The sequence below is a fragment of the Peromyscus leucopus genome, chromosome 1, assembly GCF_004664715.2.
Source record: "Peromyscus leucopus breed LL Stock chromosome 1, UCI_PerLeu_2.1, whole genome shotgun sequence".
Taxonomy (NCBI): domain Eukaryota; kingdom Metazoa; phylum Chordata; class Mammalia; order Rodentia; family Cricetidae; genus Peromyscus; species Peromyscus leucopus.
In genome coordinates this window covers 184,899,671-184,921,053 of record NC_051063.1, presented here as the reverse complement: position 1 = coordinate 184,921,053, position 21,383 = coordinate 184,899,671, and positions in this window count along the sequence as shown.

Genomic DNA, 21,383 nt, shown 5'->3' with positions numbered 1-21,383 from the left:
CCCCATGCTCAGACCCCAGGAGTCTCCACACAGAGACGCCACTGAATCCGTAACACTTCCAAGATATTTTCAGTGGAGGTAAGGAACTGGGTGTCTAGAACCCGAGAGACGTGGACCAGCTCTCACTCTTCACTTCGTGGGGGACTGGGATGTACAGACACACCAATGAAGAACAACAGCTCCAAGCCACAGCTGGAGCAGTAGAGCAAGCTACTGGGAGGCTGAGGCAGGAGGATGACAAGTTCAAGGCCAGCCAGGGTATAAAAGCAAAACCTTGACCCAGGGCTGGAGAGATGGCCCAGAGGTTAAGAGCATACATTGCTCTTGCAGAGGACTGGGCTTCAGTTCCCAGCACCTACATCAGAGTCACAGCCACCTGGTAGCTCCAGCCCCAGGACATTCATCGCCCCCTCTTGGTCTCTGCGGGCACCTGCACCACATGTGCAGACACACACTAATATATGTAACCAAAATAAAGAAGTTAGTAAAATAGGATAAATCATTGCTGGGCCTGGAGGCACACACCTTTAATCCCAATGCAGAGATAAAATGCCCCAATCACTTCTTTTTACTCAGTCCACGGGATGATGCTGCCTACAGGTAGGGTGGGTCTACCCCAACAAATCCAATCTAGAAACTCCCTCACAGACATGCCAGAAGTTTATCTCCTGGATATTCTAAAACCCGACACGTAGAGAACCAACCACCACACGTCTACAAAGTCCCAGGTTTGATTCCCAGGGTTGGAGTGGGGGAGGGGGCGGGACAGATCAGATCTGGAGCCAGGCAGACAGGAGTTCAAATCTTAGACTTAAAAGCCTGACATGGTGGTTCTGCCTACAGTCCTGGGCTAGCCTGGGCTACAGAGTGAGACTGTCTCAAAAAATAAAAACCTGACCAGATTTTGAACTGGGCAGTTCACATAGCTTCTGTGTGACTCAGTTTCTTCCTTCATTAAAAAAGATAATAGTACCTGCCTGGTAGAAACATGTAATTACTATTCAATCAACAAGTATTTTCTAAGCACCTATGATTGAGCGCTGGAAATACCGGGTGGAGAGGAAAGTCGAGGTCACTGCCTTCCTGAAACAGACATTCCAGCAAGACTGAAAACCAAATACACTCAAAGGAGGCCTCTCCTACTTCATCCGTAACTTCTAACCACAGGAGGTTTCTCAGGCTAATAAGTGGTTTTATTAAAAGAAAGGAAAACGAAAAGGAGCTCTCTTGGGCTGGGGACGGCTTGGTGGCTGAGAGCACATCCTGGTCTTGCAGAAGACTCGATTCCCAACACCCACATCAGGCAGCTCACCATCTCCTGCAACCCCAGCGACAGGGGAGCCAGTTCACTTGAATTCGCATACCCACAGACATACACATCATTCAATCATTAAAAAGAAAGGAATCACAGAGTAGCTGCACAGGGAAGAAAGGGGCTGAGAATGGTTCGCGGGGGCAAAGGCGCTTGCTGGTGCCCACGCCCACACGTGCCAACCGCCAACGGACCGTGCCCACGCTCCACAACAGCAACAAAAACAAAATTAAATAACGTAAAACACCTGTATGAAGAAAAAGCCAGCAGTGTTTGGAGAGAGTAGGAATCCCAGCTACTCAGGACACGGAGGCAGAAGGACAAGAAGAGTAATGAGGAAAAAGTTCAAGGGCAGGACAGTTTCAGAGAGCTGGTCTCAACATTTCAAAAAGGGGCAAGGGAGATGGCTGAGCAGGTAAAGGCGCTTGCGGCCACGCCTGATACCCTGAGGTCAAGCCCCCAAGACCCCCATGATGGAAACAGAGAACGGACTCCTCTGACCTCCACACATACACATGCACACACCACACACACAACACAGCACACACACACAACATGCACACGCACACACATAGAGCCATACGTCTGCACTTATCTCCAGCTGGTCTTCCTGTTTCAGGAGCTTACAGCATCTTTGGTACCATGGCCCAGCTAGCTGAAGTGGGTCACTTGAAGTGGGTCACTTGTAGTGGGTCACTTGAATACTCGGATTCTGGTTCCCGCCACAAGAAGCTGGGGTGTCACTGACATGGCTTAACGGAGCGTCTGCCAAGCAGGCAACCTGAGTTTTGACCCCCAGGACCCACATGAAACCAAACCTGCCCTCTACTGCCAAGTTGTACCTTGACTGAGGAAAGACTGTGTGCTACGGAACTGTCAATGACACATGCGGACAGATTGCATTCAAATGATAGACAGAGAACAGAGGGAGTGGATGACAGATTACAGATAGATTAAATGTATTTAAAAATTAACAGGGGGGTGGGGGGGGAGTGCGGCGGAAGTCGGTGTGGCACAGACCTTTAATCCCGCATAGGGAGGCAGAGCGGCGACTCTCAGCTGGAGCCAGCTGGGCTAAGAGTGAGATCCAGGACAGGCGCCAAAGCTACACAGAGAAACCCTGTCTCGAAAAACAAAAAATAGGTAGGTAAGTAGGTAGGTAGGTAGAACGGACGGACAGACAGACAAATAAAGGAATCTAGCATGCTGAACACGTTTTGCACTCCCTGACAGTTGCTTCAAGCTATATTTCCATTCAAAACACTGACACGTGACAGTTTTCACATCACTGGAAGGAAACACAGGGGGTGTGAGTCGCCCTCGGTGGTGACAGAAGTACAAATTTGCCAGCTGAGCCTGGAGATCATCAAAGGACTCACTCGAGGAAAGAGCTCCAGGCACTTGCCCTCCGGCAGCACAACGATCACCATGACCTGACACCCAGGGCCCTTCTGACTCATCCGTGGTCCTGAGCATCCTGCCCTTCTCCACTCCAGCTGCAGACGGATTCTGAAGTAAGCACCACCGCACTCAGCTGCTAGTCTCTCCTACACTGCAGCACTGTGCCCATACTCCCCGGATCGAATCGACCTCCCTTTGTCTCTGTCCTCCCAGCATCACAGATGCTGTGTTCTAAGCATGGTAACACATCCCACCACTTGGCCCATATCATCAGCCTGCACAGTCAGGATCCTGCTCTTGAGTTGAACTCCTAAACAGATACGGTGGGACTGAGTGAGATGGAGCTCGGAGAGTAAAGTACCTGCAAGAAATCCCAGTGAGGGCCTGGGGGAACATAGGCCGTGAAGGTAGAGCGCGGCCTGCGCAGAATCACCTGCTAGTGAGGGGCTGGGGTGTGGCTTTCAGTGGTAAGAGCGCCCTGCCAAATCTCCCCAGTGAGGGGCTGGTGTGGCTACAGGCAGAACAGTCCTGTAGAGTCCCCCTGAGGTGGAGTGGGCTTTCAGGTGTGGGGGCTCTCAGTGGTAGAGCCCTGCTAGATCCAACCAGTGAGGGGAAGCGCTTAGCCTCAGGTAGACTGGCCTAGAATCAACAGTAAGGGCTAAGGGTGTGATTCACAATGTTCTAAGTTCTACTCCTACCATGGGGGAAAAAAATGTAACAAAAACGCATGGTAGTTGACATGGTAGTGCACACTATAATCTCAGCTCTCAGGAATCTGTGGCAGGAGGATTCTGAGTTTGAGGCCAGCTTCGATGATATAATAAGACCCTGTCTCAAAAATTTAAAGAGCATGTTAAACTCCTGACCCAGGAGCTGTTACGTGCAATGTAGTGAGTTAAGATGGGGTAAGGTCCAGGTGTGGTGGCACACGCCATTAATCCCAGCACTCAAGAGGCAGAGGCCGGTGGATCTGTGAGTTCAAGGCCAGCCAGGGCTACATAGTGAGACCCTGTCTCAAAAGGTAAATAAATAAAAACTTTCACATTTTTAAAGTAACTTTTTTAAGTGATAAAGGAAAATGCAATTGGTATATGCCACGTCTTTAATCTCAGCTCAGCTCAGGAGGGCAGAGGTAGGCAAATCTATGTGAGATTTTATCTCAAAAAAAATTTTTTAAGAAGGTGGTAAGACTGGGGGCTCAGTAAGTAAAGGTTCATGCTCCCAAGCCTGACGACCTGAGTTCAGTCCCTGGGATCCATGTAAAGGTAGAGTAGAGTGGACTTCTGCAGGTTAATATTTACATCAGCAAACCGTGAAGCCAGCAGACAGCCCTCCCTGATGTGGGTGGGCCTCACCCAATCTTCAGAAGCCCAACTAACAACAGAGATTGAGAGAATTCTTCTACCAAGGCCTTCCAGTGGAACAGCCAACTCTCTCCTGCCTCCAAACCCAACCAGTCTGGAGCCTGCAACCTCTGGGCAGAAATTGCATCCACCAGATCTCCTGGGTCTCCAGCTAGCAAGCTGCAGATCTGGGTCTTGTCAGCGCTACACCTGTGTGAGCCAATTCCTTGGTGTGTATGTGTGTTGTGTGTGTGTGTGTGTGGTGTGTTGTCGCTGAGTAGTAGGTGTGTGTTTTTATACATATAACAATGTGGTTTGTATTTCTTACATAACATATAATACAAATATATGTGTAGGTAATATATATATGAAGAAGCATGAAGATGAGTATTGAAGAGCGTTCTGGATCCTTTCAGAGACATGTTGGGTGTCTAATGTAAAGCTGCGTTGGGTCACAAAGGGACAGGTAAACCTCAGGAATATATATTTACACTAGCACAAAAAAGAACGGCCTCCGTGCCACTATTTGCTGATACTTTTGCACTTTTGTGTTCTGAACAATAAAGTTTGTTTGGAAAGCTCGTTAGAGATGGACGGAGCTAGCACAGGTAGTTACCATAGAGGTCTGGAGGTCCCTGTACAGAGCTCAGGTTAAACAGGAATTTGTGATAACGCTGGGCCAGGACAGTAAACAAAGGACCTACGGCACCTTTGATTTATGGAGGGGGATGAAGAGAAGGTAGGAGACAACTAAGTTAGCATAGGTCCCCTCGCCTCGTAGACTTCCCAAGTATTAGTCAGAACTTACAACCCCACAATAAATCACACAACACTCGAATCCAAGCGGCACACCTGCCCACCTAGCAGGACAAAAATGAGCACTAATAGTGACCGGCTCACTATGCAAAGAAGGTACAGTACGAGGCTTCAGGTCCAATTACACCGAAGAATAGCAAAGAAAAACTCTGCCAGTGTCTTGTATACTGTGGTTCTACAGCCTCTTGCCCACGAACATGATAGATTAGATGTCTGACGTTACTGTAGCTGGATGGCCCGCTAGACAAGCTTCGTAGTCATTTGGTGGGATACATTAAGCCCCCACAGGCTACTGTGCTATATCCGGCTCTTGACTTCCAGGACACACCCAACAGACTGAACGTAGCCCTAACCAAACCAGACGCTGGCACTATATCACCAAAGCTGTCAGCACCCACGATTTTGCGTTCAGACTCTCCAAAGACAAGCGAAAAACGAGTATGGGTTTCCTTTTCAGCATATGAAGACCCTGTGGCTGACAACCATGTTACGCACCCACGTCTGAATTCAGTTCACTTAACCACTCTTTTCGGTTTACTAGCTCTGGAAAGAAGATGGCAAGCCATCTACGCTGGTAAGTTAAAAAGGGAGACACCATCAGACCCCTAGGTAGCTGCACCCAACCTACTAAACAGTGTCTACTCAATACACCACTTCGATGGCTACCTAATCACGCGTTGAAGGATCACCACAAGAGAAGGCTGGGAGAGGCTAACACCGAGCATCAGATGTGGTACTAACGCTTCTATCGTTCCTCTCCAGAGACCAGTTCGGTTCCGCGCTTTAGCACCCTCACAAAGAGAGGCTCAGCACCATCTGTAAGTCCAGCTGGAGAGGCTCCAACACCCTCTTCAGGTGTCTGAGGGCACTCACACATACACACAAAGAAAAACAAAAAATCTTTAAGATAAAATAATAATATTATTATTAAGGTCCCAAGGGCAAACCAAAATTCCATCCCACTAAGTTCACCCTGGGAAACCCGTTAGTTTATCGGGGTTACTTATAGGCCACAGATAAGGGGATGTGGGCAAGAGCACAGGTGACCCCAGAGCTGCATGGAAGGTCTGTGCCCATGGCCACACAGATGGAGCCCCTCTTCCCGAGATCCCAGAGACCATGAGCAGTTCAGAGAAAAACTCTATACAAATGGCTGGGAGGGGTGTCTAGACACTCAGATGAGGGTCCAGTGACCTCCCCTAACCCCTCTGTCTCAGACACCATGAGCAAGGCAACCACAGAGGAAAGAGTTTATCTGAGGCTCACAGCTTCAAAGGGTTAGAGACCATGACCATCATGGTGGGAGGCAAGGCAGCAGGCAGCCAGCCATGGTGCTGGGTAGCAGCTGAGAGCTCACATCTGACCCACAACCACGAGGCAGCGAGAGCTCACTGGGAATGGTGTGGGCTTTTGAGATCCTAAAGCCCACCCTTAGTGACACACCTCCTTCAACAAGGCCACGCCTCCTAATCCTTCCCAAACAGTTCCACTACCTGGAGACCAAGCATTCAAGCGTAAGAGCCTATGGGGACCATTCTCCCCCCCCACACTACTCCCCTCCTACTCTGAGGGAATGCCAACAGTCCACAAACCAGTCACGCTGGACGCTCATGAGTAGGCACAGCTGATCTTACGAAAATGATAAAACAAAAACAGGTGGTAGCTGAGTTCAGCCAGCAGACCACGTTGGCCAGCCTCTTCTCCAGCACTCACTGGCTTCGGGTTCCTCAGAGAACTGACTGGAAGCTCCAAACCTGGGCTGGAAAAGTCAGTGTCCTCCTGCCTACCTTTGATGATCTTCCTAGCAAACTCTCGGATGGACTTGAGGGAAGCCAAGTCTAGGTGCTGGGCACGTACACGGGGATTCAAGGTCTCTCCACGAATGTCCCTCGCAGCCGCCTCACACTTCTCCATGTCACGACAGGCCAGAATGATGTTGCCTCCTGGAAGCCCAGAAGAAAACATGAAAAGGAAAAGGAAACAAGCCTACCCCGACATATCTACCCAACAGACACAAAGGCATGTACCCACATGAAATCTGTATACAGGAGGTCTTAGTAATAAATAACCAAGAGAGGGGAACCCAAATATCACCAGAGTGACTCTGGAGGCTGAGGCAGGAGCATTGCAAGTTCAAGGTTTGCCTAGGCTACAGTGAGTTCAAGACCCACCTGGACAATTTAGTAAGAACCTGTCTCAAAAAGTAAAAATCAGGGCTGAGGATGTAATTCAGCAGTAAAATCTACCAGTACAGGGCTAAAATCTACCAGTACAGGGCTGGGGGTGTGGCTCAGTGGTAGAGCCCCTGCCTAGAATCCCCCAGTGAGGGGCTGGGGTGGGGCACAGTGGTAGAGCCCCTGCCTAGAATCCCCCAGTGAGGGGCTGGGGTGGGGCACAGTGGTAGAGCAGCTGACTGGCAAACAAGAGGCCCACAATCCCCAACACACCACACACACACACACACACACACACTAGCAATCGTCCATCCACTAATCAATAGATAAGCAACTGTAGTCTATCCATGCAATAGCATACTATTCGCCATAAAAGTAGTAACACACGGAAGGACACACGACACAGTGAATGGACCTTGAAACCACGACACTCAGTGAGTCAGACGCAAAATTCATACACACTTCCGTTGATATGACATGTCCAGAACAGGCAAATCCAGAAACAGAGAGCAGACACAGGTTTCCCGGGCTGGGTAGAGGTGTGTCGGGGAGGATCAGGGTGTGGTGGGTGATGAATAAAAGATGAAGGTATCTTCAGGGTCATGAAGTATTCTAAGAACATGTGGGAAGATGGGAACATTTGGGGGATGTATGGGAATGTGCAGTGAGCTTAGTAATACTATTCTTCTGAGATGCTGAGACACGCCAGCAGAGGTTGTCTACTGTCCTCCACAAGCATGTGCGCACGCGCACACGCACACGCACACGCACACGCACACGCACACGCAACACCACACACACACACACACACACACACACACACACGGTGGCAAAGCTCAAACCCCACCCCATCCCCAACATACACACATTACATAATAAAAACAGATTTTTTTTTTTTAACTACTCTAAGAAGCAAAATTCTACAGGAGTCTTTTGTGTGTGCCTGGCTTTTTTCACTTAGCTCACGCCTCTAGAATCATCGCACAGGTGTATGTCCAAATCCCTTTCCTTTTGAAAGCTTGGTAGTATTCCAATATACAGATGGGTCACATTCTGTCTGTCTGCAAATGGGCACCTGGAATGCTTCCGCCCCTTGAGCTATTTTACACAAGGCTGCCATACACACCGGTGTGCACGAATCTCTTCAAAACCCCAAAGGAGGTGGTGCTCTCACCTCTTTTAGCCAGTTCCAAAGCAGTTGTTTGCCGATACCCGTGTTGGCTCCTGTCACGATGACCGTCTTCCCGGTATGGTGGCCTTGCTGGGACAAGCCCCACCAGCAACATAGTCCCTGAGGGGGAGAAACAGCTGAGTGAATTCTGTCTGTCTGCCTCATGCTTGGATTTATGATCTGGGGTCAACCACCTTTCTGAGCACACAAAAGCACCAAAACACATGGTGTCCCTGTCTGGTCTCAGCAAAGGACTACACGTGGGAAGTCTCCGTGAGGTGGCCATCATTCATTTCTATTTTTCAACAAAAAACAAAAGACTGGGGCCAGCGGTAGTGGCCCACACCTTTAATCCCAGCACTCAGGAGGCAGAGGCAGGAGGATCTCAGTGGGTTCAAAGCCAGCCTGGTCTACAGAGTGAGTTCTAGGACAGACAGGACTACACAGGGAAACCCCATCTTGGAAAAAAAAAAAAAAAAAAAAAAACTACAGCCAGGCGTGATGCAGACCTGCAAACCCAGCACTTGAGAGGGGTGGCAGGAGAATCAGGAGTTCAGGGTCATCCTCAACTACACAGCAAGCTCAAGGCCAGCCTAGGCTACATGATACCCTGTCTCAAAATAAATAAATAAAATAAAGGACATGAAGTTGGAAGGAGGATGTGTCAGAAGGGTCCAGGAGTGAAGAACATGAGTGGGCAGTAGATACGATCAAATTATATACAGCATGGGGCTGGAGAGATGTCTCGGCAGGAAGAGCTCTGGTTCAGTTCCCAGCACCCACATGGCGCTCACAGCCATCCATAACTCCAGTTCCAGGCGTCTGACACCCTCTTCTAATCTCAGAAATCATACATGCAAGAAAAAAATAAATGTAGACTGTGCGTGGTGGCGCACGCCTTTAATCCCAGCACTCCGGAAGGCAGAGGCAGGTGGATCTCTGTGAATTCAGTCAGCCTGGTCTACAGAGTGAGTTCTAGGCCAGCCAGGCTGCATAGTGACACCCTGTCTCAAAAACGCACGGAAGGAAAGAAGGGGGGAGGAGAAGGGAAGAAAAAAATAAAGAGAAGGCAGCAAGAGTGAATAAGGAAGGAAGGAGGAGGAAAAGTAAATGGTGGTGCAGACCAAAAAGTGCACCAGGTCCGGGCCTCACCCCTTCTCCCTAGGTGACCTTGGGGAAGTGACGCGCCCTCCTGCTCGGTCGGGAAGGCGGTGCTGGTGGGTAAACTGGAGAATCCAGGAGTGAGGACTGAGGATAAATGGACCCTTCTCTGGCCTTGTTGGGCAGTCCCCTGCCGCAGGCCTACCGCCAAGCGCGCCCGGAGACGCGCACAGACTCACTTGAGCAGCACGGTGCCGCCGATCACCGTTCCCACTACGGACACGGGCAGCAGAAAGCGGTTCATTCCAGCCTGGGGAACAGCGTGTGGGTGGATCTGCACTGCAGGCCGCTCCAACGCGGGAGCTCAGAACACACGTGCGTGGAAGTGGAAGAGGACGCGGCCACTACAACACGGCCCGGGGCGGGCCAAGTGCGGGGGCGGGCTCCTTGGGAGGCAGGCCACGGCGCACTTAATGCTGGGAATCGTAGTTTCAGGAGATGGGGCGGAGCCGAGGCTGACGGGCGTGCCAGCAGATGTCGTCACGCTCAACCAATCCAAAGGCGTCCTGGGGTCGGGTTTTGTGTTTGTTGTTTTGTTTTGTTTTTAACAGCTGGGATCTACTCCCAGCACTCCAGAGACAGAGCAGGTGGATCTCCGAGTTCGAGGTCAGCCTGATCTACAAGAATTCCAGGATTACAGAGAAACACTGTCTCGGGGGGGGGGGAACAATTTGGTACCAACCATTACCATTTTTTTCCCGACAGGGAACCCCCGTAGAATGAACCATGAGCCTCCTCCTCTACATAATATTTAACAACAGTACTTCCTGCATACCTCTTGTGGGGAAAGGAGGAAATCGGGGCTGGACTCCTGAGTCTGAGGGAGGAGGTGGGTCTGGACTCGTGTCTAAGAAAGGACGCCTGGGTGTGGTCTCCTGGTCTGAGGCAGGAGGCTGGGACCTGGACCCCTGGATCTGAAGAAAAGGGATATTGGCTTTAAATTGGCCATGCTGAGCCCAGCAGGATGGCTCATGGGGTAAAGGAACTGTCACACAAGCTTTGCAACTTTGTGTTTCATCCCTAGAACTCACATGGTGGAAAGACAAAACCAAATGTTGTCCTCTGACCTCACGACCATGGCATGTATGTGCCCACACACACACACACCGGAAAAAAAGAAAAAGAATAAACAAATAAATGTTTAAAAACACACTGAAACTTTGGTGTCTAGAAGGAGGAGCATGGAGGAAGACAGACAGACAGACGGAAGGAAGAAGTAAGTTAGGGGGAAGTACAGGTTGTGGAGGAATGCATCCTGTGGTAGAAAATTTCCCAGCACACTTGACATCTCGTTTGTCCTCGTGAAGGTGACAATGAGATAATATTTTTTCAATTATCAGATTGGCAACGTTGAAGATTATGGTAAATATTCAGTCTTGGCAAGAATCAGAGGAAACTCCCTGTTGGCGGGGTGTCACCTGGTGTTCCTGAAAGCCTAGTCATGTGATCCTCCATACATACAGTTGACCCAGACATTCCCTTTGTAAGAAGTCACGCTTAGGGGATGACTGGTCATTCCAAAGAAGAAAAAAGAACAGCCAGCCTTACTGCGAATTTGTGGGTACTCACTCACAACTCTTTGCAACAATTATTTAGCGCCTCTGGTGTTCCTAACATAGTTACACCTTAACTCGGTCCTTGCCCTCACAATTCCCCTGACTGTAACAGCAAAAGGTCATTCTCCTGGGGGCTGGAGGGACAACTCGATGGTTAAGAGCACTTGCTGCTCTTGCAGAGGACCCAGGTTCAGTTCCCAGCACCCAACATGGCAGCTCACAGCCATATTTAACTCCAGTTCCAAAGGACCAGGCACACTCTTCTGACCTTTATGGGCACTGCACAAAAAACGGCACGCAGACGTATGAGCAGGTACAACATTCACTCACATTAAATAAATAAATAATAAATAAAGATTTAATTTAAAAGGAGTGCTTTTAAAATACCTGAGTCCCTTCATTTACCACCAATGTGAGGGGATGTCCTTCACAATAGCTAGGGTTACTATTGCTATGGTGAAACATATGATGACCAAAAGCAAGTTGCGGAGGAATGGGTTTATTAGAACGGCTTTCAGGCTGTGGGCCAGCTAGTCCAACAACGGCTGTCTACCAATGGTCAAAGAATCCAATAGTTGTTCCGTCCATGAGGCTGGCCTTCAGTAGACACCAGAATCCGTAAGAAGTAGGCTCCAGTGCCAGTGGAGCAATGGACTTGGGAAGAGCATGATTAGGAAGTTGGCGCCTGGAATAGGAGATTGCTGTGACAGACGTGGCCATGTGTTTCCGGGGAAAGTACCTTGGCACTCTGGGCTAGAAAAGCCTTTGAGTGCTGAGACCTCAGTGGTCTGTTCGGTGGGACCTTGGAAGATGAAAATGTTGAGGGCAAGCCAGAAAGCAGCACTTCTCCGTGGCCTCTGCACCAGCTCCTGCCTCCAGGTTCCTGCCCTGCATGAGTTCCTGTCCTGACTGCCTTCGAGGATGAACAGTGTGATGTGGAAGAGTAAGCCAAGTAAACTCTTTCCTCCCCAGCGTGCTTGGTCATGGTGTTTCATCGCAGCAATAACACCTCTAAGTCAGGGGGTAGGAGAAGGCAAGCTCGAGGAAAGCCACATGGTGGCTTGTTTGTTGTTTGTTTGTTTGTTTGTTTTGGAAACAGGGCTTCTTGTAGCTCAGGCAGGTCTCTAACTCACCACATAGCTGAGGATAACCTTGAGTGCACGCCGCCTAATATCTCTACTGCTAGGTCAAATTCCTACTGAGAAGGCCAATTAGTCCTCTCTACTGCCCTAGGAGTCCAGCCACTCCGCCACAGTTTCGGGAAACAGCCGCAGACGATACACAAACAAACCAGCATGGCTGTGTTGCAACAAAGCTTCATTTAGAACACGAGTGGTGGGTGGGCCACAGTTTGCCAGCTCCGACCATGCAGTTTCGAAAGACGCTGTCATTTGTGTTCACAGAACCTGGTCCACAGCAAGACCCCGAACGTGGCTGGCTAGGACAGTGGTTATTACAGAGAAAAAGATGCAAGCACACTCCTGCTTTTGGAGGCCTCCTACCCGATTCCCAGACACACCCAAGGTGCATGGAATGTCTTTGTGGACTTCGGGTTTGGCTGTGCACCCTTTGCCAAGTGATGTTGTCAAAAAGAAACTGATAGGCACTGGGTGCTGTCCCAGGTGCTGAGAGGATTCGCCCACAGGATGCTCTGATGTCCCCAAGGGTAGATAACTTCAAGGCACCCACCAAAGGTCTCTCTCAGTCCCTCCTGCACTCCCTCACTTCCTCTCTACCTCTCTCTCCAGCTCTTTCTCCCTCCCTCCACCTCCAACATTTTTTTTTTTTTTTGAAACAGGGTCTCTTGTAACCCAGCCTGGCTCAGAGTCCCTGTGCAGCTGAAGGATGACCTTAACTTCTGCTTTTCCTGACTCCACCCCATCCAAGGTCTGGAATTTCAGGCTTACACCATGAGGCTTGATTTGTACAATGCTGACTGGGCACCCTAAGTGCTTGGAAAACTTACGTGTTTTATACAATACTGTGAATCAGACCCATTTGTACATGCGAGACAGGCACTCTACCAACGGAGCTACATCCTCTACCCGCAGAGTGAGCCTTGTTTGAAGTTACTGGATAACGGAGTCATTGTTACCTGACCACAGTAAGCAAAACAAGCATTCTGTCTGTCTGTACACCTTGTGAGAATAACCCTTGAACAGACTCTGTCAGATCCTGACCAGGGCCCTATGTTGAAACTCCAGTCCCTTCCTCATGACTGACATTGCCTAACTCAGTCTCCCCCTGTGACCCGCGCCCTGACAGCTGGGGCAAGGCAGCTTCTGAAGATAGAACGGCTTTGTCTGGACAAACAATTCCAGGCGGGAGACACTGCAGACTGGAACGTAGCTGCCTGCAGGAGCATTAACTTCCCATTCTCCAAACTTCCTATAAAGCTCTAAGCATTCCCTCCCCTTTGGTAGACACCCTTTCCTGCCGTGCCAGCCCCTCAGTGTTTGAAATAAACATTCAGTCTGTTGAGGTCCGTGTCCAGTCTCTTTTCTGCCTCCTGTCCGTTTAAGCTGCCTCAGAGACCTAACACACCTCACACTGATGGCCCCCGAAATCCAGAGAAAAGAAGAGGGAAAGGGATGGAGGAGCAGCGTGGGCGAGAAGGGACTGGAGAAGTGGAAGAAGAGACACCAACGGAGAGCTGGTGATGCTGCCTGCCAGGACCCTGGGCAAAGACAGGCTCGGGGCATCCTGGAGAGGGCAGAGGAGGCTTCTGCGGGAAGGCAGGGCACCGCCGGCCAGGAAGGGAGCACCCACCTGTGAGATGAGCTAGGCAAAAATGTAGGAAGCAGGAATGCCTTTGGGATGTCGAGGAGGGGGCAGCCTGGTTTTGAGGTGAGGTTACAGGGGAGATGGAAGAGAGGCTGCAGCCCTAGAAAATGAATCTGGATTGTGGAGGGAAGACCAGACTGCAAAGTTTGCTTGTCTGCAGCTCAGAGGGTACTGGGGAGCCACAGAGGAGCTTCCAGCAATGGAGGGCTATGAGTAAGATGGTGTTTTCAGGAAATGGGGGGGTGTTTGCTTGCTTGCTTTTTTTTTTTTTTTTTTTGTGTGTGTGTGTGTGTGTGTTGTGTGTGTGTGTGTGTGTGTGGTTTTGTTGTTGCTGCGGGACAGTAGGGCAGCTCCAGCATCAGGTGCCTCTCCATCTGTCTGACTGTACTCCAGTACCCATTCTTCCCTCCCTGCTCATGTACGAGAGCGGCACTGGAGCAGTCCTCAGCCCCCTCTTCCCCCTGCCTCCGGGCTGGAAGGCAGTTGGGATGACAGGAGTTGGAACAGCCCTCTTGAGTCCCAAGGTGGAAACTCTGCGGCAGTCTATTCCTTACCCGTGGACTTGCTTCCCACGGTTTCAGATACCCAAGGTCAACCACGATTCAAAATACAGAATGGAAAGTTCTAGAAACAAATACTTTGTAAGTTTTGAATTGTATCATTCTGAGCAGCATGATAAAATCTGGAGCCTTCTGAACGTGCGGGTGCCATGCCTCCTTCCTACCAGCATTGAAGTCCAGGAGAGGCACTCTGGGCTGTTTTGATCCATATCTCTATCTGTGTGCGTACCACGATACCTGGCATAGAATAAATAACATTTGGTGAGGGAACATCTTGGAGGAACCGCCATGAAAAGTTCAGAGCAGGTATGGAGACGCAGAACGCGTCTCTCAGTTTTCATCAGATGAACTCCTCCTTGAGGTAGATGGTGACCAGTACAGACTCACAACTGGTCGAGGTGCGAAGGGTAAGAGGTTACAGATGCCCATCTGGCCCCCTGTGTCACACCAGCTCCTCCTAAGACTCGGGCATCCTTGAGGAAGAGCATTGGAAAGAGTATAAGACCCAGAATCTGTGGATGGCCACAAGGAAACAGTGTCTTCTGAACACAGCAGGAAAGCGATACGTATGAACTCACGGTGGTTATGACAGCAGACACAAAACCCGAGCAAGTTCAAGCCAGAACAAATCCCGACGTGGAGAGGGGAGGTGGGTGCGAAGTCCCATGGCCAGATGAGGAACTACTAGCAACTGATGGATGGTTGAGAGGGAGAATCAGTAGCCACATTCCAGTGGAGGACCACACGTCCAAGGACACTTGGTAGCATAAACTTGACTTGATTGGCAGGGGGAAGGGAAGGCACAAGGTTGGGCAGGTAGGGAAGGGTGGAACTTGGGTGGGGGGTTAAATACGATCAAAACACATACAATATTAGCAAAGAACTAATTTTAAGGGTTTTTAAGAGAAGTTCAGATCAAGGAGCTAGGGTTGTAAAGAACCTATCTAGCATGTACGAGGTCTTAGGTGTGATTCCCAGCACTACAAAAGCCAGGCACTTGGCACACCCAAGCGCTCTGGAGGTAGAGGCAGGAGGATCAGAGTTCAATGTCATTCTCAGCTACACGGCAAATTTGGGGTCAATCTGGGCTAGAGACTCTGTCTCCCAAAAACGAAAGAAAAGAAGGGAGGGAGGGAGGGAGGAGAAGAGAGAGAGAAGGGAGGGAGATGAGGGGGGAGGGAGGAGAAGGGGAGGAGGAAGGGAGGGGAGAGAGGGAAGGAAGGAGCTTAGGAGGGGAAACTGAGGCCGGAGCCATTACAGCAGGTACCAGATGCAGACCGCCTGTCCGCAGAGCCTTCTCCCCCATGTCCCTCCCCGTCATCTTGGTGACTGAACTATCTGTCTGTTCCTCTGCCTGGCTTTGCGTCAGGACTGGCCCAGTGCTAACTTAACCACGACACAAGCTGTTGGCCTGTCTTATCAATCACACGGGAGGCCCCCTTAGCCACTGTGGGGGACGGGACTGGGAATCCCACCCATTTCAGAGAGGAAGAAATGGAAAGTCAGGAGCTCAGAAAGAAAAACTCACACCCTCTCCAACCCACACCCACACTGGGGTCCGGCCGCCCCCACTGCTACCGCGCTCCTTGGAAGGCCAACTCCTCTAGTTTCAGTCAGGGCCTTCTGGGACGGCCTCGCCTTCTGTCCCTCCCAAATAACAAACAGTGGCAGCCACAACCTGCTCCTCCACCTCCCTGGGCCAGCCAGGCCGGTTCTGGAGAGCCACCAACCTCAGCCAAGCATCCAGGGTGTCCCTCCCTGCTCCCTCTCTGCCTGCTACTATCAGGAACTAACTCTGGGGGAACCCTGCTGGTCCCCAAAGCTTCCTGGGGGACCCAGCCACCACACCCGGCTCACTGTGTGGCCCAGACTGGCCTAGGATTCATTGTGTTGCTCAGGCTAGCCTGGCCTTGGTTCGCACTGAACCACCTGCCTCAGCCTCCTTGCCCGATCAAACGAGAAGCCCCACAACATCTGCACATGGTCAGTGGTCAGTGTTAATTGGACTCAAGGGGCTACTACTACTACTAATAATAATAATAATAATAATAATAATAATAATAATAATAAGAGAAGCAGATTGGAAGTCAGGAAGGAGACAGGTTGGTGGGTCCTGGGCGGGGCTGGAGGAGGGAGTGAGGAGGGATAAGATCAAAACACAGCCAAGCATGGTGGTGACCCATGTGTGAGTTCCAGGACAGATGGAGCAACATAGCAAGAATTTATCTTAAAAAAAAAAAATTAATTAATTAAAATATGTTGTATACATACATGAAATACTTTTTTTTTCCCCTGGACGTCTTTTTTTCCTTTCAACATAATATCTTTCTTGATTATTTGGGAATTTCACATAATGAACCCCAATCACGCTCACTTCCCAGTCCTCCCAGGTCCACCCACCCTCTTGCCCTTGTAACCTCCCCCCAAAAAAAGAAAAAGGAAAAAAAAGTAAAGGCAGTAACAACAACAACAAGAACCCCACAAATCCGATGTGTGTTGCCCATATACTCACTGGATCACGGTCAAACTCCCAGTGGCCAGACCCTTAAGGGAAACTGAGTCTCAAACTCACCCCATCCCTCACCAGAAACCATCAACAGTGAAGAGCTACACTTCAACATTCCTACCACAGTGTTTAAGAGTTCTCTTCAATGGTTCTTTCTTTTTGGGGGGTGTTAGGTCAGGGAAAGAGCTTGTCACAGAAGTGGTCTGTGACTTGCTTTCTCAACTGTGAGTCTGCGGTCATCAAGACCACAGCAGAAGAAGCTTCCTTGCTCTCATTGTCAGCAGCAGCTTGGACCATGGACTTCCACTTGGTTTCTGGAGAAAACAAGGACCACAGACCTCAGGACCTCAGTGTGGTCTCCCGTGGCAGTACAGGCCACAGACACCATCCTGGCCCTTGGCAGCAGCACAGACCACATCAACATGGCCTCCGGCGCAACATGAGCCACGGACACCAACATGGCCTCCATCGGCAGCACGGCCCACAGACATCAACATGGCTTCAGGTGTCAGCACAGACCACAGACATCCACGTGGCCCTTAGTGGTAACGTAGACCACTGACGGAAGAACTCAGAGCCTTCCATGTGCTCGGCAGGCTCTCTACAGCCATGGTCTCAGCCCCTCATTACTGGATTCTAAGCAGATGCTCAACCACTACAACCACTGAACCACACCCCCACACCCCCAACTGGTGGATTCCAGGCCATCGCTCTACCACTGAGCTGCATCCCCAGACACAGGGACCCCAGCCCCTCAGTCACAGCTGTCCCCAGATTGAACACTTCCACAGCAGCAGCTCCCTGCTCGCCTCTCACAGCCACGGCCATACCTCCGCAGATGTCATCCACCAGCCTTCCTAAGGACGTCCTTCCCCAGCTCGAAATCCTCTGCACATTCCTCAAAATCCAGGTCAGTACTCGGGCAGCACCCTGGGAAGCCTTCCCTCTCCACCCCGAGAAACAGCAGGCCCTGCACGCCTCTCCTCAGACCATTGCTTCACCTCTGCCCTGGGAGCTTCCCTCGGTGCGAAGGGGTGTGCGTCCTGTGTTTGGTTTGAGTTTGAGGTTTTTTGTTTTGTTGTTGTTGTTGTTGTTGTTGTTTTTCAAGACAGGGCTTTTCCATGTAGTTTTGGTGCCTGTCCTAGAATTCACTCTGTAGACCAGGCTGGCCTCGAACTCACAGAGATCCACCTGCCTCTGCCTCCTGAGTGCAGGGATTAAAGGCGTGCACCGCCACCGACTGGCGAGTTTTAGTTTTTTAGTTGACTATTGTTATGGTTGTTTGTTTCTTACTAGGTTGTTCTGTGTGTGTGTGTGTGTGTGTGTGTGTGTGTGTGTGTGAGAGAGAGAGAGAGAGAGAGAAAGAGAGAGAGAGAGAGAGAGAGAGAGAGAGAGAGAGAGAGAGCACATTGTGCGTGCAGGTGGGGGTGGCATGCTGCACATGTGAAGGTCAGAGCTCAACTTTCTGAAACTGATTTTCTCCTTCCGCCCTGTGTTAGCCTTGTGGCAAGGGCCTTGACCCACTCGGTCATCTCACCAGTTTAATCAATTAATTATGTGTACCACCACATTTGTGTGGAGGTCAAAGGGCAGTGTTCAGGAGTCAGTTCTCCCCTCTCACTGGGGACCTCATGTGACATCAGGCTTGGCAGTAGGTCCCTTTACTGGTCTCATGTAGCCCAGACTGGCTTCGAATTTGGCTATGAAGCTAACATGACCGTATATTTTTGACCCTCCTGCCTCCGCCTGCACTGAGTTCTACGATTACAGGTGTGCCCACCATGCCTGGTTTATACAGTGCTGGGAGTTGAACCTGGGTCTTCATGAACGCTAGGCGAGCAGCATCCTGGTCCCTGCCTTGTCCTTGTTGTTTTCTGAGTCAGGGGCTCTGGAAGTAGCTCAGATGCCTTTCATGTGTGGTGATCCTCCTGCCCTCCCCAGCGCTGGGATAACGGGCATGGGCCGCCAAGCACAGCCTCCATGTGACGCTCTAGTCCCATAAGATCCTCTGCGGCCTGTGAGGTGCCTCAGCATGTGAAGGAGTCTCCACCAAGCCTGAGGACCTGAGTTCAGTCCCAGGAACTCACATGATGGAAGGACAGAACTCACTCCCACAAGCTGCTGCCAGACCTCCATGAGCATGCATGCCGTGGCATTCATGTAAGGACACACACACACACACACACACACACACACACACGCTAAGTAAATAAAAACATCTTGAAATGGTTGGATTTTGTTTTTCCTCCAAGATTCTTTGAACATGATGCCTGTTCGTGTGTCTGTACATGGGTTTGTCCATGAGAAGGCAGTGCCCACAGCAGGCCCGGCTTCAAGTTCCCGTCATGACCTCCCTCACAGAAGAATGGACGAAGGTAACCAGTAAGCTAAAAAAGCTGCTTTAGGGGGTTGCCATAGCAACAGAAGGAAACCAGCAGAGAAAGCCATTCAGTCGCCCGGAGAAGACTTCGGGTCCTCTCACTCTCTCGACCCCTCAAGGATACACTAAATACTTTCTTCGGGGACGGGACACAATGCCTCTGTCACCTACATCCACGCACACGCCACCAACTCATGGGGTGCATTTCCTCAATAAGAGTTTCCTGTTGAGGGAAAGGGTAAGGCTTCAGTTAGAGCTCAGGGCCCTTATGTATGCGTGGTACTGAGAATGGAACCCAGAAGCTGGAAAAATGGCTCAGAGGTTAAGAGCATGTAAAAGCTCTTCCCAAGGACCAGAGTTCAATTCCTACACCCACTTTGGGTGGCTCACAACCACCTGTAACTCCAGCTCTTGGGAAATCTGGGGCCTCTGGCCTCCTTGGGTGCCTGCACACACTCACATAGAGACACAAATATGTACACATGATTAAAAGTGATTAAAAAAAAAATCTTTAAAAGGAGAGAAAATATAACCTAGGTCCCCCCAACAGACTCTACTACTGAGCCACACTCCAGCCCCTCACTGGGGGATTCTAGACAGGGGCTCTACCACTGAGCCACACCCCAGCCCCTCACTGGGGGATTCTAGGCAGGAGCTCTTCTGCTAAGTCATGCTCCTAATAACCATTTACTTTTTATCTTTTTTAATTTTATCATTAAATTCATTTATTCTATGTGTTTTTCACATCATGTATCTTGGTCCCATTCATTCCCCACCCCTTCACATCTGCCCTCCACCCCTTGACGTTTTATCTTGAGACAAGTTTTGCTAAGTTGTCCAGGCCCTTGGCAGACCTCGAATTTTCAGTGCTCTTGCCTCAGCCTGGTCATAACTGGCCCATGGCTAGCTGACTGCTGCGTGCTGAGTGAACAAGTTCTCTTGTATTCAAGCCGATAACCAGTTCCTGCTCCATGACTCTACCCTCCCTGATAACCAGTCCCAGTTCCCTTACCTATGAACCTGATTTCCCTCCCACGGCGGGATCCCGTGTGAGGGGTCTGCGGCGGGAGTGGAGAGGCTAGGGATGATGTAGGGGTCAAGGGTCAGCCCATCAAGGCCCTACAACTGACACTTGGGAATGAACGCCAATCCGAAAGAGGGAAATTCCACCTCCTGACCCACAGTGACCCGGGGTGGTCACAGAGGCGAGACTCAGAGAGGGCGATGATCGGCTTCACTGGAGGCCCTCCACGGCCGGCCGGGAGATCAGGCATGGGGGCGGAAAGGCTTCTTCGGGGAGAGATTCCTCAGGTGAGTCTCCACCCTGGGCGGTCTGAGTCAGGCTGGCCAGGGTGGAGAGCCTCGCTTGACTTTGGGAGCCAAAGCTGCAGTTTAGAGAGAGGGAAGGGTTTCCTCTGCTGCCCAGAAAGGAGGAAAACACTCTGCTCTGGAATGAGGGCGGAGAGTCGGGTTTCAGTGATGCCGCACTGCACACAACCAGGAACAGTGGTGGGCAGGACCAGAGAGTGGGGTGGACAGTGGGTGAAGCAAGGCTCAGCCTCCTCCCTCAGACAGGAGTCCAGACCCAGCCTCCTCCCTCAGACCAGGAGTCCAGACCCAGCCTCCTCCCTCAGACCACAAGTCCAGACTCAGCCTCCTTCCTCAGACCAGGAGTCCAGATCCAGCCTCCTCCCTCAGACCCAGGAGTCTAGATCCAGCCTCCTCCCTCAGACCAGGAGTCCAACCCCAGCCCTCCTCCCTCAGACCCAGGAGTCTAGATCCAGTCCTCTTCCCTCAGACCAGGAGTCCAGACCCAGCCTTCCTCCCTCAGACAGGAGTCCAGACCCAGCCTTCCTCCCTCAGACCAGGAGTCCAGACCCAGCCTCCTCCCTCAGACCCAGGAGTCCAGCCTCAGCTAAGACGCTGTGGGGGTTTGGATTTGGAGGAACAGTGAAAGACACTGTGTGTCCAAACAGTGACAGCAGCAGAGGAGGGAGAGGTCGGGTCAGATCTGAAAGACGCCAGCTTTTATCAAAGAAGAACACAGGAACCCAAGTGTGGATTTTGACCAGACGAACAACAGTTCAATCTAGAGTCCTTCGGGGTCCCTGAATCGAGGCGACACTGGGGCGGGCGGGGGTGGGGGTGGGGGACACACATCGGGGAGAGCCTTCACAGGCTCCTGAATGATCCAGGTAAGACAGGATCGTGGGTGCGTG